We start from the raw sequence: 13,923 nt of genomic DNA, 5'->3' as shown, positions 1-13,923 counted from the left end.
CCGTGCCCGGATGTAGTGGGATGGCATGGTTCACACTTGTGACGGCCAGGCCACGCCGTCTCCCCCAGCGCAGGGAGCAAAGAGCCCCCGGCGAAGGCGAGGCTCGGCCAGGTTTTATTAATTGAACCGGAGCTCTCGCGAGCATTCGCTGGTGCCAGCAGCCCGCGGAAGAATGGCTCAGGACAGCCCTCGGTGAACAACGGGGTGAGCGCCTGGTACGAGTACCCGCACCCCCAGCCGTGACAGCTGCCTTCAGCGTCCTGTCCTCGCCCGCGCGGCACCCTTGGCCTGGGAAGGTAGGTGTCTTTCAGTTCCTCCGGTCTCGGCGGCCAGACGTGAGGGAGCCTGGGGCTGACGATTTGCCCTCCGAGAGAGAGGGCCTGCCAGAGAGAAGCCTGGCTCCTTGCCGTGAGGGGGTAGCTCAGACCTGGGGGGACGGCCTCAGGTTTATGGGGACCCCGCCCAGCCGGGGGCAGCGCGCTCATTTGTATTCCTTACGGTCTTGGGGAAGGAGGCTGGCGTTTTTTGGAAACACCTGCTGGGCATGTGTCCCTGAGTTAAGTGCTGTCGATTACCGAGCTCTGCTTGTCTACTTTACCCCCTTCCCGGCGCCGAAGTCCTCCTTTCAGAATCTGTATTCAGTTAGAGATCTTTGGCTGGCTGGCCGCCAGAAGTTCGGTCCATCGATGTAGGTGCCAGCACGTCCCTCTTGATGAGAAAGCAGCTTTTGCGCCCACAGCCTTAGATGACCTGCCCTTGGGCAGAAAGTTATGCTCCTGGGACAGAAGAAACTGGAAACGTAAGGTTGTTTGGGTGTTTGTGATCCTTAGTTATGAAGCTAAGTACTTGTTGGAGACCGTCTGTCCTGTAACAGTAGCAGCAACCTTCCATAGACTCGTCTTGGGAAGGTCACTTGGGAGATGAGGGGTGTCTCACTATCTTTTATCGTTTCATTTAATTAAAATGGAATAGAATATAATGGCATTATTGACTCGAACGGGTTCTTATTAGCGGGAGCTCACAGGATCGAGGAAAGAGCCTTGAATGATTTCGTATTCCTTCGGCCCTGTGCTGAAAGCACCCCAGGGCTCCCGAGCAGCTGGCCAAAGTTGCCCGGCCAGCTCAGTTCAGAGCTCTCAGCTGTTTCTGCCGAGGCCAGGTGTTCACGCTCATTGTGTTGGAAAATAGTCCCTCCTCCTAGGAGGAGAGCTCCCATCCCTGCTCTCAATCTCAGCTGTGGCTGAGGACCATAGCCCTCAGCTTGCCTGGGGTTTTCTTAGAAGGAAGCGTCTTTGGGTCCTCTGTTCGGGCAGTGTGTTAGAGAAAAGGAGTCGTTTGTCCCGTTGGTGTCCTGGTGAGCTGGTAATGCAGCCATGAGGTCCACAGGTGAGCCTGCCCTATGTTGGGAGAGGCTCGTCTGCCCACCCTGAGCTTTGCGCCGGGAGTGCAGTGTATCCTGGGATGTCTGTTCACCGTGACCCCACTGTGTTCCGTAGGGCAGGTGAGGCAGCCTGTGGAAGAGGGGGTTGGCGCTGGATCCTTGCAGCGGGGCCGTGGTTTACTGGCCTGACCCTCCAGCCTTCTTGTTCTACATCCGACACACCCAGTTAGGGTCGATGGATCAAGCCAGGAGCATTGCAGGGCCCTCACCGTGCCCATCTGTTGTCGTCCATTGTCTTCCTGGGCAGCTCAAGGGAGCCCTCCACCTTCTGGGTGGTGAGTGGTTCATGTCTGAAGGAAGCCTGCCCTGCTTCAGGCTACCATTTTCACTCTTACTTTGGGGGGCAGATTCATGTGAACTCGGGACCGGAAAATCTGTGACGTGCAGTAAACGTGGTCGCTAGAGCGATAAGCCCAGGGAGTCCCCATGACCCAGCGTTTCTGGGGCCCAAGGTGCTGGCCTGACAGTGAGGACAGGAGATGGAGGGGGGTCAGACAGGCAGCCCCCGAGATGGTTGCCACATGTCTGTCTGTCGTGCCTCACCTCCAGGGACCAGAAGTGCAGCCTGTATTTTATGCCCAAGTCAGTGACTCAGTTGTACCTACTAGCATCTTTCAGAAAAGCCCCTCGTGCCCTCCACAGGCTGCTGACGCTAGTTGTGTTGGAACACTTTCTGTGTGTGTGCAGTAATGTAAATGTGAAGGGGTCACATATAAAGAGTGATTTCGATTTGAGCATGACAGTGATTTGCTACACATGAAATGGGAATTCAAAAAAATCCAAGGACTCTGTAACGAATTGTAGAGACTTAATGATTTGTATTGTATAATGAGACAAACCACTTTAATTTTGTACCAAAAATGCCTTTCCATCATGTGACCAGTAGCTTCTGAATAAAACCAGATGATTTTTTGCCTAAAAAAAGAGAGAGAGCTCTGAGAGTTACAACCGAATTCACGTAAACCATCTTTGTGTAGAGTTGATATGAAAGCTATCAACAGCAATGAGAGCTGAGCATCTAGATCTAGAGGCTGTGAAGGAAAAAGGAGTATAAGGCAAGGTTCTCGGGCTCATAATCTGGATGAGGCATAGCGAAGATACGTATGAAAATCCGACGACAGATGAAGGTCTACACACTATGCTATCTTAGTATCTTATATCTTCATCTCTAATGTATGCATATATCTGGTCTAAAACATTCCAGTTTATTAACAAAATATTCACCAGTTTCTACATCAATGAAATACCCCTGCTATCCACCCTCCTCCTTTTCCTGCAATGTTCCTTTCTGGCTCAGGGAATTTTAACTGTCTCACTTCTTGAATAGATCTTTCTCTACTGTTTTTTTCCCTCCAACCACTCTCCCCTTTAACAGCCACCCGCCTCCTACACACACACACACACACACACACACACACACACACACACACACGTTGGAAGATAAAATATACTTGGAAATAATAACAGATCCTCTTCAGGGAAGATCACAGTACGTTCTTTAAAATATACTCTTGTGCCCCAAGTTTGTGCGGTGCCCTTTAAAAGCTGTTCATTTTTAAATGCAGAATCATCAGCCAGCTTTCCAAAAGATTATTAGATGTTTCCATGCTTTCTTTTTTAGATAAAACATAAATACCATTGTGAATTGATAAATGCGGGAGTTGTACACGGAAATTAGCAGAACTCTAGAAGCCTGCAAGCTTAGACACAAAGCACATAGAGCATGTGTTTTCTCAACAGGCAATTTTCAACATCTATAATTTAGTTTAAACAGTTCAGCATATGCAGTGTGAAACAGAGAATTACTTAAGTTAACTGTAACCCAAATGCTAATCTAGATCGGATGACACACAGGTGTTCCAATCCAGAAGCCCATAATCCAAAGTTCTGTATCCTGATCAACAACCAGTGCTTTGTAAGTTTGCAAATACACATCAGAAGTGGCTTTCTATAAGTGGAAATAGTAGTCTGTTGACTAGCAGAATGAAAGTCAGAAATTGACTTCCGTGGTGAAACTTTAAAATCGTGAATTGGCCAAAATTAGTTTAAAAACATTCTCTAAACTTAAATGCATCAGGTAAAAGAACCAAAGGAGGCCTGTGCCCTTTATCCTTAGGAGCGAAACTTAAATACTGCTTTGTCCAGCTGTGAACTCCGGAGAATTGTTTCCTGGTAGGCTACAAAGGTCACAGGGACCCTTGGCCAAGTTTTGAATAAATAGTTGATCTGTAAGGGTGGCAGAATCTTGCCTCTGGAATCTGGGCAAGAATCTTGCCTCTGGAATCTGGGCGTGAATCTTGAATGACCTTCCTTGAGCTGTACTACAGTCAAAGCACCTTTAAGAGGACTGAGAACTGGGGCTCTTATGAGACCACAAATCAGGCTGTATGAAGTATTCCACTGAGACTTGGGTCTTTCTCCTCGGCTTCAGCAATTAATTCACAGAGCATGAGAGTGTAGTTTGGTATAACATAACATAGTGTAGTAAATAACACTGTGAATAATAGCTTGTATTCTGAAAGCACTCACCACGTGCCAGGCACTGTTCTATACCAGGGGTCCACAAACACTTTTTTAAAAGGTCAGCTAGTAAATATTTTAGGCTTTATGGGCCAACAGGCAAAATTGAGGATATTATGTAGGTACTTATATAACATTTTGCAATGCAATCAGTTTTTAAAATGTAGAAAACATGCTTAGCTCATGGAAGAAAATAAAACAAAACAAAAACAGGCAGCTGGCTGGATTTAGCCCATGGACCATAGTTCACTGATCCCTTTTCTAAGCACTTTACATATATTAGCTCATTCAGTCTTCGCAGTCACCTCTGAAGTTGGTACTATTGTATCCCCACTTTAGGGATAAAGAGATTGAAGCAAAGAGCGCTTATTTTCTGGGGTCAGACAGTTACATTCTATCAATATTAGTACAGTATAAGTAATAGAGCCTAGTATAATGAAAATTATTTTTCTCCGTATGCATATTCTTCTTTAAAAGACCCATATACTACTTTTCTGCTGACAGAAAAAGACATTGATTGGAATGTCCCTCTTGTTAAATAATCTCTGTTTCTGACATCAAAATGCCCAGTGGCTGGGAAGCATGCAAGCGGCTCCATTACAGGATGAAGGTGTTGAGCCTTTTCTCTATCTGTGACCAATCTTTTATAAGCTCTCTCAGCCTCCTTTGCCTCCCTCATTTTCTCAGCTGTACAGAGAGCCACGGTCAGACCTTTGGTGAAGTCAAGCCACAGAAAGCAAAGAGTGAAGAGGACCGTGTTCCCTGTAGCTGGCAGGCAGGAACACTTGTTCTCTCTGGAAAATATTGACACTTTTATCAAGGGCCTCCCAACACAAATAATAACTGAACATTTATGTTTCCAGATGGCTCATCACAGTCATTCATCTTTGTGTAAGCGGGTGGTTAGTGCAAAGCAGCAATTGAAGCTAAATCATCTGTCAGTTTGTCTTTCGACCTTGCCGATAACATCAGCCCAATATTTAGGATAACCAGTACATGCACTTATGCATGGAAGAGTTGAAGCTTTACTGTCCCTAAAAGGAAATATCAGAGACAGAAAACACAAAGATTCCTTTGGGTCTGGAGCCTCTGACACCAATGAAAGGCCCTTACTGGCTAATATCCTAAAACTGGTGGATGCTTTTTCTGGTTGATGAGGCAATGATTCTCTGATACGGGTGTTGTTTTTCCTGGCTCTTTAATCAGTAGCCAGATCAAGTGGAAGTACTTTTGTTATGTGTAGCCTCAAATCAGATGGATCTTAGCTCAGTAATCATCACTCTGGGAACACTTCGGAATGTTAAGGACTTAGAACTTTCCAGTTCTCTAAATATCGCTTATTTGGCAAGGCGGGGCAGTGAGGGTTCTGGCCAAATTATAGACAGTATTCTGGATACAATAGGGAGTTAACCACTTATTCCAGATGAGGATTTCAAATTGTAAACCATTTCAGTTAATCAATGACTAGTGTGACTTGAATGCCTCCTCTGAGCAAAAAGTACTAGACGTTTGTAGTGTAGCCCAAAACTCAATGGCATAATTAATACTAAAATTATACTAAGATCATGGATACCTTCTGGGTTCAGCTGATACACAGGATTAGCAAAACAAATTGTTATATGGTAAAAGTGTGTGAGCGTTAGAGTCATAGAATCCTAAGAATCTACTATTTTTTAGGTCAGAAACAGCTGAATCTTGTTCAACCTACTATAAATTAATAGATTTCTGACTTAACATATGGAATGTTTACTATATTATTATTAAAATTAATTTGTTATGGAAAGCTTTCTTTACTTGGATACTACTTTTTTCTGATTCTTTTTTCTTTTTTGATTGAGGTATAGTTGATTTACAGTATTATATGTTTCAAATGTACAGCATAGTGATTCACAATTTTTAAAGGTTCTATTCCATTTATAGTTATTGTAAAATATTGGCTCTATTCCCTGTGTTGTACAATATATCCTTGAAGCTTATTTTAAACCTAATAGTTTGCACTTCTTAATTCCTTACCCCGATCTTGGCCCTCCTTCCCTCCCCACTGGTAACCACTAGTTTGTTCTCTGTGTCTGTGAGTCTGCTTCTTTTTGTTATATTCACTAGTTTGTTGTATTTTTTAAGATTCTGCATGTAAGTGATAGCATACAGTATTTGTCTTTCTCTGTCTGACTTGTTTCACTAAGCATAATGCCCTCCAAGTCCATCCATGTTGCTGCTAGTGGCAAAATTTCATTTTTTTTTTATGGCTGAATGGTATTCCATCGTGTGTGTGTGTGTATATATATGTATATATGTGTGTATATATATGTATATATGTGTATGTATATTTGTGTATACATATGTATGTGTATATATATACATATATATTCATCTGTTGATGGACACTTAGGTTGCTTCCATATCTTGACTATTTTAACTTGGATACTTTGATTATATATATCCTTCTCGTACCTAAAACACTTAAGACCTGGAATCCCTAACGGCTTTTCCAAAAAAAGATATGTTCACTTTCTGGTTCCATTTTGTGATTTCCCTGGTGCCTGGTGGCAGATTACACTGGGTTTACACACCCTCTCCTTGCTGCTGAGTGACAGGGCACGAGGTACAGCTGGTGAGGGGGCCCGGAGCTTCCTGGCTGAGCCCCCCTGGGAGCCAAAGAGAACCCACAGTCATGTGGCTTCTGGAGAGGGAGGCTGTCAGACACACAGCAGGCCGGAACTTACCGGTGGGAAGTTCCACTCTCCATTGTCCTGTCTGTGACATCTGTACAGGGAATGGCAAACCAGGCACCTAATGACCCACAATTCCACATGCAAGTAAATTAAAGTGAATAAATTCTCATCCTAAATACTATATTGTTCAAATTACTTCTTCCATTCTGGTCGATAATAAGAAGTGAAGTGAGATTTTTAAAGTACACGAAAGTGATTTTAATACCCTTTCATAACAAACAATTATTAGTTACCTCCTCTGTCGCAGAACGTGCCAGGCTCTCATATGTCATCTTTTCCTCTCCACAACTCGGTGTAAATAACAGGGCAAGGGTTAGAATCCAGGTTTTCTGAACCAAACACAGGGGACCCAGGTGCCACACTGGCTTTGTGACCTTCTTTGGACATCTTTGTCAGGGCTGTTTAGTAGACATTAGGTAATATGTTTTGTAAGAGGAACCAATTTAGTAACATGGAGAATGAAAACAGCTTGCTTTTGATTTCTTTGGGAGAGACTGTGTGCTCCTACGCCGGGCTAATGGCGCTGTTCACTCGGGCAGTGAGTGTAAGCAACTGGGACTGTCCAGAGCCACTGTTTTCTTAAGAAGGAGAAACAAGCCAGAGTTCGTGATAGCGCCCTCCTAAGAGACACAAACTCAGCCACCCAGCTTCACTTCCGTGGGGAGAAGCTGCGTCAAATTGAACACAAATATTTACCTACTCAGACTTAAAGAGGAACCAGAGCCACCTTCCTGCAGGGGTTACCGTCCTGCTCCAGAGGGCCGAGCAGTCACAGCTCGGAAGCAGTGACCACAACAGCAGCGCCTGTTCATTGAAACAGCGATTAGATGTTCTGATTTAGTACTAAGTTATAGTTTATATAAATATGTCATAGAAAATCTGTGGAAAATATGATAGATCTAGAAACCGGACAGCAAACGTTGCGTTGATTTTTTTTCACTCTGCTATTATAGTATTGGGGATTCTCTTGGGATTCAGCTTTTCTGGGGAAACTGCAGAGACATGTTTGCATTTCCCCGCATTCAGTTTGAGGAGTAGAAACATAAGCTCCCCTTCTGCTGCGTAACCAGTTTCAGAAGGGTGTTGCGGGTGCGGGAGAGGCCTGGTCAAGAAGCCTGAAAGCGTCAAAAAGTGGATGAGCTGCCACTAACCAGAGCTGGGAGAGTCCTGGTCCTACCACAGCCTCCGGAGGTCCTAGCCCCCTGACCAGCTCTCCCGTCCTGCCTGTTAGGATGGGGGTGCTCACAGCGCTACACACCCGATGGGAGGGTGTAAAACCCTGCACCTCCTTCAAGTCCCTGCAGGGCCAGCCTCATAATTGGCAGGGCCCAGTAAAAGATGCAGAGGCAGGGCTTCTTGTTCACCAAGCAAGAAAATACCTTTTCCCTTTTTTTTCTGAGGTCTCTTTCTCAACCAGTCGTGGTGCTTTTTATTTTTATTGTACTTATTTATTTTTATTTGCTATTTAAGGTAGCACTCCCTTGGTCAAAGGGATACTCACTGAGCGAGGGCAAACCTTCACCGTGATGGGGCTTCTAGTCCCACACCCAGCTCAGCACCTGGGGTTGCCTGTAACTGTCCTTGAACCTGCACCCAGCCCCACCGGAGGCCAGAGGAAGACAGCGGTTGCCGGACCAAGGCAGGGGCTGCAGGCAACCAAGAGCCTGTCCCAGGGAAGCAGCAACATGGCAGGAAGAGGGACCATATGTAAAGCAGGCTCCAAGCCCCCATTGCACACTCTGTGGTCCCATTCGACTTCACTTACAAAACACAAATTCAAAGATAAAATTATGAAGGATCTCAAGACCACTTGACCACAGAACATTAAACCCCAAGCCCGGAGCCCTTCTGAGCACGGAGAGGGTACCGTGGCACTGGTGATGCCCAGGATGTTGGTCCCCAGGGCCTGACTAACTCTCCAAGGAGCCTCAGAGCACCAAGTTTCTCAGGATCAGCTGTCGAGTTTAGAAACAAATTGGTCATGTGACAGTGGTCTATCCAAATAGCGAGCAACCCCCCACCATCCAGGAAAAGACTCCCAAAGCAGAAATGCCAGCCAAAGAACCACTGCACTGCCAAGAGGCAGCTCTCCTAATTTTGAACTTAGCAGGAAATGAAATGAGTTCAGGGATCTAAAATCTTTGCCTCAGGCTCAAGAATGTCTAAGTAATTATTCGGATGATCTGGTAAGTAAAAAAACTCTCAAGAGTTAGGTTGTTGACAAGCTAAAGGGAAGGTAGTTAATGAGAGCCCTAATCAGATAATCAGCACAGAAGCCACCAAATCATGAAAATCCAATCAAATAAACAAAAAAGCATTATCTTATTAACTGGGCCCCAAAACCAGATGGTCAGAGAAGGAGCTCTGGGAGCCTGGAAAATAAGATCTTAGAGAAAAATAAGAAAGAAAAGCACCACGACAGTCCTGAGCTAGGAGTGGAGCAAAATCCAGATAAGCTTGTTCTTAAAAGAACAACTGTGGGAAGCAACCTCGATGTCCATCGACAGATGAGTGGATAAAGATGTGGCACATATATACCATGGAATGTCAGCCATAAAAAGGAACGAAACTGAGTTATTTGTAATGAGGTGGATGGACCTAGAGTCTATTATACAAAGTGAAGTAAGTCAGAAAGAGAAAGACAAATACCGTATGCTAAGACACGTATATGGAATCTAAAAAACGGTACTGATGAACCTAGTGGCAGGGCGGGAATAAAGATGCAGACGTAGAGAACGGACTTGAGGACATGGGGGGGAAGGGAAGCTGAGATGAAGTGAGAGAGTAGCAATGACATATATACTCTACCAAACGTAAAATGGATGGCTAGTGGAACCTGCTTCACAGCACAGGGAGATCAGCTCGGTGCTTTGTGACCCCCTAGAGGGGTGGGATAAGGAGGGTGGGAGGGAGGCTCAAGAGGGAGGGGATACGGTGATGTATGTATACATAGAGCTGATTCACTGTGTTATAAAGCAGAAACTAACACAACATTGTAAAGCAATTATACTCCAATAAAGATATTAAAAATAAAAGAACAACAGTGGGTCTTATGTGTTCCAAAACAGAGTACACATATCACCCTCACTGGATTACATCTCAAATATAACTCAGAACTGTTTTGACACTGAAACTACATAACTGGAGCATCAGGTTAAATGTTTTGCATGGGCTATCATGCTTAATTGTCAAAACCACCCTTCATTTTTAAAATTTTTATTTTTTTAAATTGAAGTATAGTTGATTTACGATGTTGTGTTAGTTTCTGGTATACAGCAAAGTGATTCAGTTATATATATATATATATATATATATATATACACACACACACATTCTTTTTTTAATATTCTTTCCCATTATGGTTTATCACAGGATATTGAACATAGTTCCCTGTGCTATACAGTGTAGTACCTTGTTTATCCATTTTATATATAATAGTTTGCACCTGCTAATCCCAAACTCCCAATCAGTCCCTCCCCCAAACCCCCTCGCCTTGGCAACCACAAGTCTGTTCTCTATGTCTGTGAGTCCATTTCTGTTTCGTACATAAGTTCATTTGTGTCATATTTTAGATTCCATATATAAGTGATATCATATGATATTTGTCTTTGTCTAGTTTACTTCACTTAGTATGACCATCTCTAGGGCCATGTTGCTGCAAATGGCATTATTTCATTCGTTTTTATGGCTGAATAGTATTCCATATTGTGTGTGTGTGTGTGTGTGTGTATATATATATATGCACACACACACACACCACATTTTCTTTACCCATTCATCTGTTGATGGGCATTTAGGTTGCTTCCATGTCTTGCCTATTGTGAACCATGCTGCTGTGAACATAGGGGTGCATGCATCTTTTTGAATCATAGTTTTGTCCAGATAAATGCCCAGGAGTGGGATTGCTGGATCATATGGCAGCTCTATTTTTAGCTTTTTGAGGAACCTCCATACTGTTTTCTATAGTGGCTGCACCAAGTTACATGGCCACCAACAGTGTAGGAGAAGCCCACCCTTCATTACCCTCATTTTGCAGGTGGGAAACCCAGGCTTAGAGAGGGGCCCTTGCCCAGAGTCCCCTAGGTGGTGCATGGTGACACAGCCGAGGTGTGACAGCGGGAGCTGCCTCCACGCCTGCCCTCAGCCCCGACGCTTCCTCGGACTCACAGTACTGGCTGCCTCTGATTCCCTCCAGCGGCACAGAAAGCATTTGTTAAAGCCCTAAGTCCTGATTTTTTTATTTGGAAACTGTAATTACTAGAGCAAAAGAACTTAGGCTTGGCAGCTGTATGAAAAGCCGCCAAAGGATACAAAAGAAATCTCACAGCTCCTCCTGTTATCTCTCTTCCTTCTGGTATTAATCATTCCTCCCAGCCTTTCTATGCCCGTGTGTCCTGTTTGTAAAATAACAATAATAATGAGGTCTTCATCACAGTATTGCTGTAAGGACTAATATTGGTGATACATGTAGATGGCTTAGCCCTTCCCTCGGTACGATGTGCTGTTATCAGTATACTGTTCGTGTTAGTGTCGATATTGGTGTTATTGTGGACGTTGATGTGGGAAAGCTCGTTGAATGTGGACGGGGCAGACACTGTTGATCTCTACTTACTAAAACTAAAATAGGAAAAAGCAGAGCAGTGTGTTAAGATGGGTCAGAAAGGATTACACATTTAGGGCTTAATGATAATTAAATCTTGTATTGGGTTGCAAACATCAAGAAACACCTAATGTGCTTGATTTCCCAGTCTGTGCTCTCCAAGCTCTCCGAAAATTCTCTCTGAGGCTCCTCATATCTCACATGCGGGCAACTCAGTCCACCAGGAAGGATCTAAGGGAAGAACTAAACCCCAAGGATCTGGCATCCAAACGTTGCTGATTTATCTGCTCTGAACTTTATTTCTAAAATAGTTCTCACTACTCCTGATCACGTCGCTGATTTATTTTCTATTTTGCAGTTTACTGGCTAGAAATGGTTTAGGAATCGCGTCTTGTTATTCATTTTACTTGTCATCTCATGTAGAGCAAAAATTCTGTCTTTTCCTAGCACAGTGATACACAACAGAAGATGTATAATAAAGCCTTCATTAATTTACTTATTAGGCTAAATAACACTTTCCAATATTCTCTTAGGGAATTCATTCTCTAGTTTCCGTAAGTTGACTTCTGTGAGTTGAGAGTTTGGATCCCAAAGAGGGATCCTCGTGAGAATCCCACCGTGCCCTAAGCTACCCCTGTGGCCCAGCCACTTTGAGCAACTCATGCCAGAGGCCTAGCATGGGTAATCCACTCTGACCATCAGTCACGAGAAGGAAGAACTGCCATCACCTGGAGAGGGCAGAGAGGCTTACGTTTGGCACACAGGTGGCCCACTTGGGCTCCTCTTAGCGTTCTGCCACTGAAGTGTGATACTCATCAACGTGCATCCATCGTAGATGCGGCAGCCACCGCCTGAGAAAGGGGACTGAACCCCTCAGGGATGAGAGTCCGGATCTCCCCCAGAGGAATCCCCAGAGACCAGCAGAGCCACTAGCCGAGGGCAAAGGGGATTTTGAATCGTTAGCAGAGGGGGAGAATGAGTATCGTGTGTGGCCTTGAGGCCAACTGCGGTGGTGGGGATGTCTTTTGTCTCACTAACTGTCCTCCTGTAAGTTCCCTTTAGAGGCCCACCAGAATCCTCAAGGAGCTGGCCCCAGAATTCATACAAAGTAGACCCACCCAGCACCAGGAAAGGGCTGTCATGTCTGCAGTGGCACGGCCAGATCCTCCCTTCAAGATTGAAACATTTATGCCCTAGCTGGGGGAAAGTTGTTGACAGTCAGCCCCCTTTGGGAAGTGCCTCAGCTGAAGAGGGCCCCCTGCCCAAGGTCATGTGCCCCTCTGGGCAGACCACGTACAGTGTGAAGGGTCCTTCCAGCTTCAGAGCTCCCCACAGTGTACGGAGAGTTCCTGCTGTGACTGCCCCTCAGCCCAACTTCTCCTTCTGCCCAATTTTTCTTCTTCTTTAACCCCAGCTTAATAAACTTTCTGTACACTAAGTTCCAACTCAGAATTGGCTTCCCAGGGAACCCAACTCAGGTCGCTCACAATTACTTAGATTAACAATGAACTCTTTATCCAGACCACCATATTCCTTTATCTTCAGGCCAACCTTATCTGGTGGGTCAGGTGGACATCAAGGAAGATGGTGGGCTTGATCCGTTCTGCCTTACACATAAGGGCTATCCACTGGCAAAAGGACCTAGTAGCAAGAGGCTGAGAGTGTTCTTCTACAGGCCAAAATGAGGAAGCGGAACAAGTTTCCACCTAATATATATATTAGGAGCTGGGATAATAGGAGATCTCACTGGATACCTTCAAAAAGCTCATGCATGTAGCCCTTATGGGGCCAACATTTTCATGCCTTCCACAGAGAAGGCATCACCCACTAGCCATGATGGACCAAAGATGATACACATACATACAGCAGAGGACTGTAGGCAAAGTTACCAACCAGCTCAATCCAGAGGGGAAAAAAGCACTGATTTCTAATGTTTGCCCATTTCCATGGTGTAAGGATTTCCACCAGGACTGATTTTAAGCTCCCGACATGACATCACTGATGGTGAAGTTGTAAAGGACACACAGTAGCACGTGGCTCGATGGTATCTCCACCGTACAGGGACAAGACATGTAAATAGCCTTAAAGGGATAGATAATAGTAAAATAAGATAGGAAGTGACAAGTTTTGAGTACTTATTACCTCTTTTTTAATATAATTTATTTCATTATCATTTTATGTAATTTAACTTTTAATAGTGGCATATTTAACAATTGGCCCATGAAATTCCTTAACGTTTTTTTTTTTTTTTTTTTTTTTTTTGTGGTCCGCGGGCCTCTCACTGTTGTGGCCTTTCCCATTGCGGAGCACAGGCTCCGGACGCGCAGGCTCACGGGCCCAGCCGCTCCGCGGCATGTGGGATCTTCCCAGACCGGGGCACGAACCCGCGTCCCCTGCATCGGCAGGCGGACTCTCAACCACTGCGCCACCAGGGAAGCCCTTCCTTAACGTTTAACAGTCAGCTCGAACAACCTGGCTCAGGCCAACTCCAGCACAGCATCTGGTGCTGGAGCAGTTCTTCATCCCTCTTACCAGTCCCTAGCACAAAAAGCTAGAAGCAGAAGAGGAAGGTAGAGAAGAGAGAGAAAAAACCATGTCCCCTCTCCCTGGCCAGATAGAGATGGGCTTGG

Source organism: Phocoena phocoena, chromosome 12 (assembly GCF_963924675.1).
Source record: "Phocoena phocoena chromosome 12, mPhoPho1.1, whole genome shotgun sequence".
In the NCBI taxonomy this organism is placed as follows: domain Eukaryota; kingdom Metazoa; phylum Chordata; class Mammalia; order Artiodactyla; family Phocoenidae; genus Phocoena; species Phocoena phocoena.
This window is presented reverse-complemented; position numbering follows the sequence as displayed.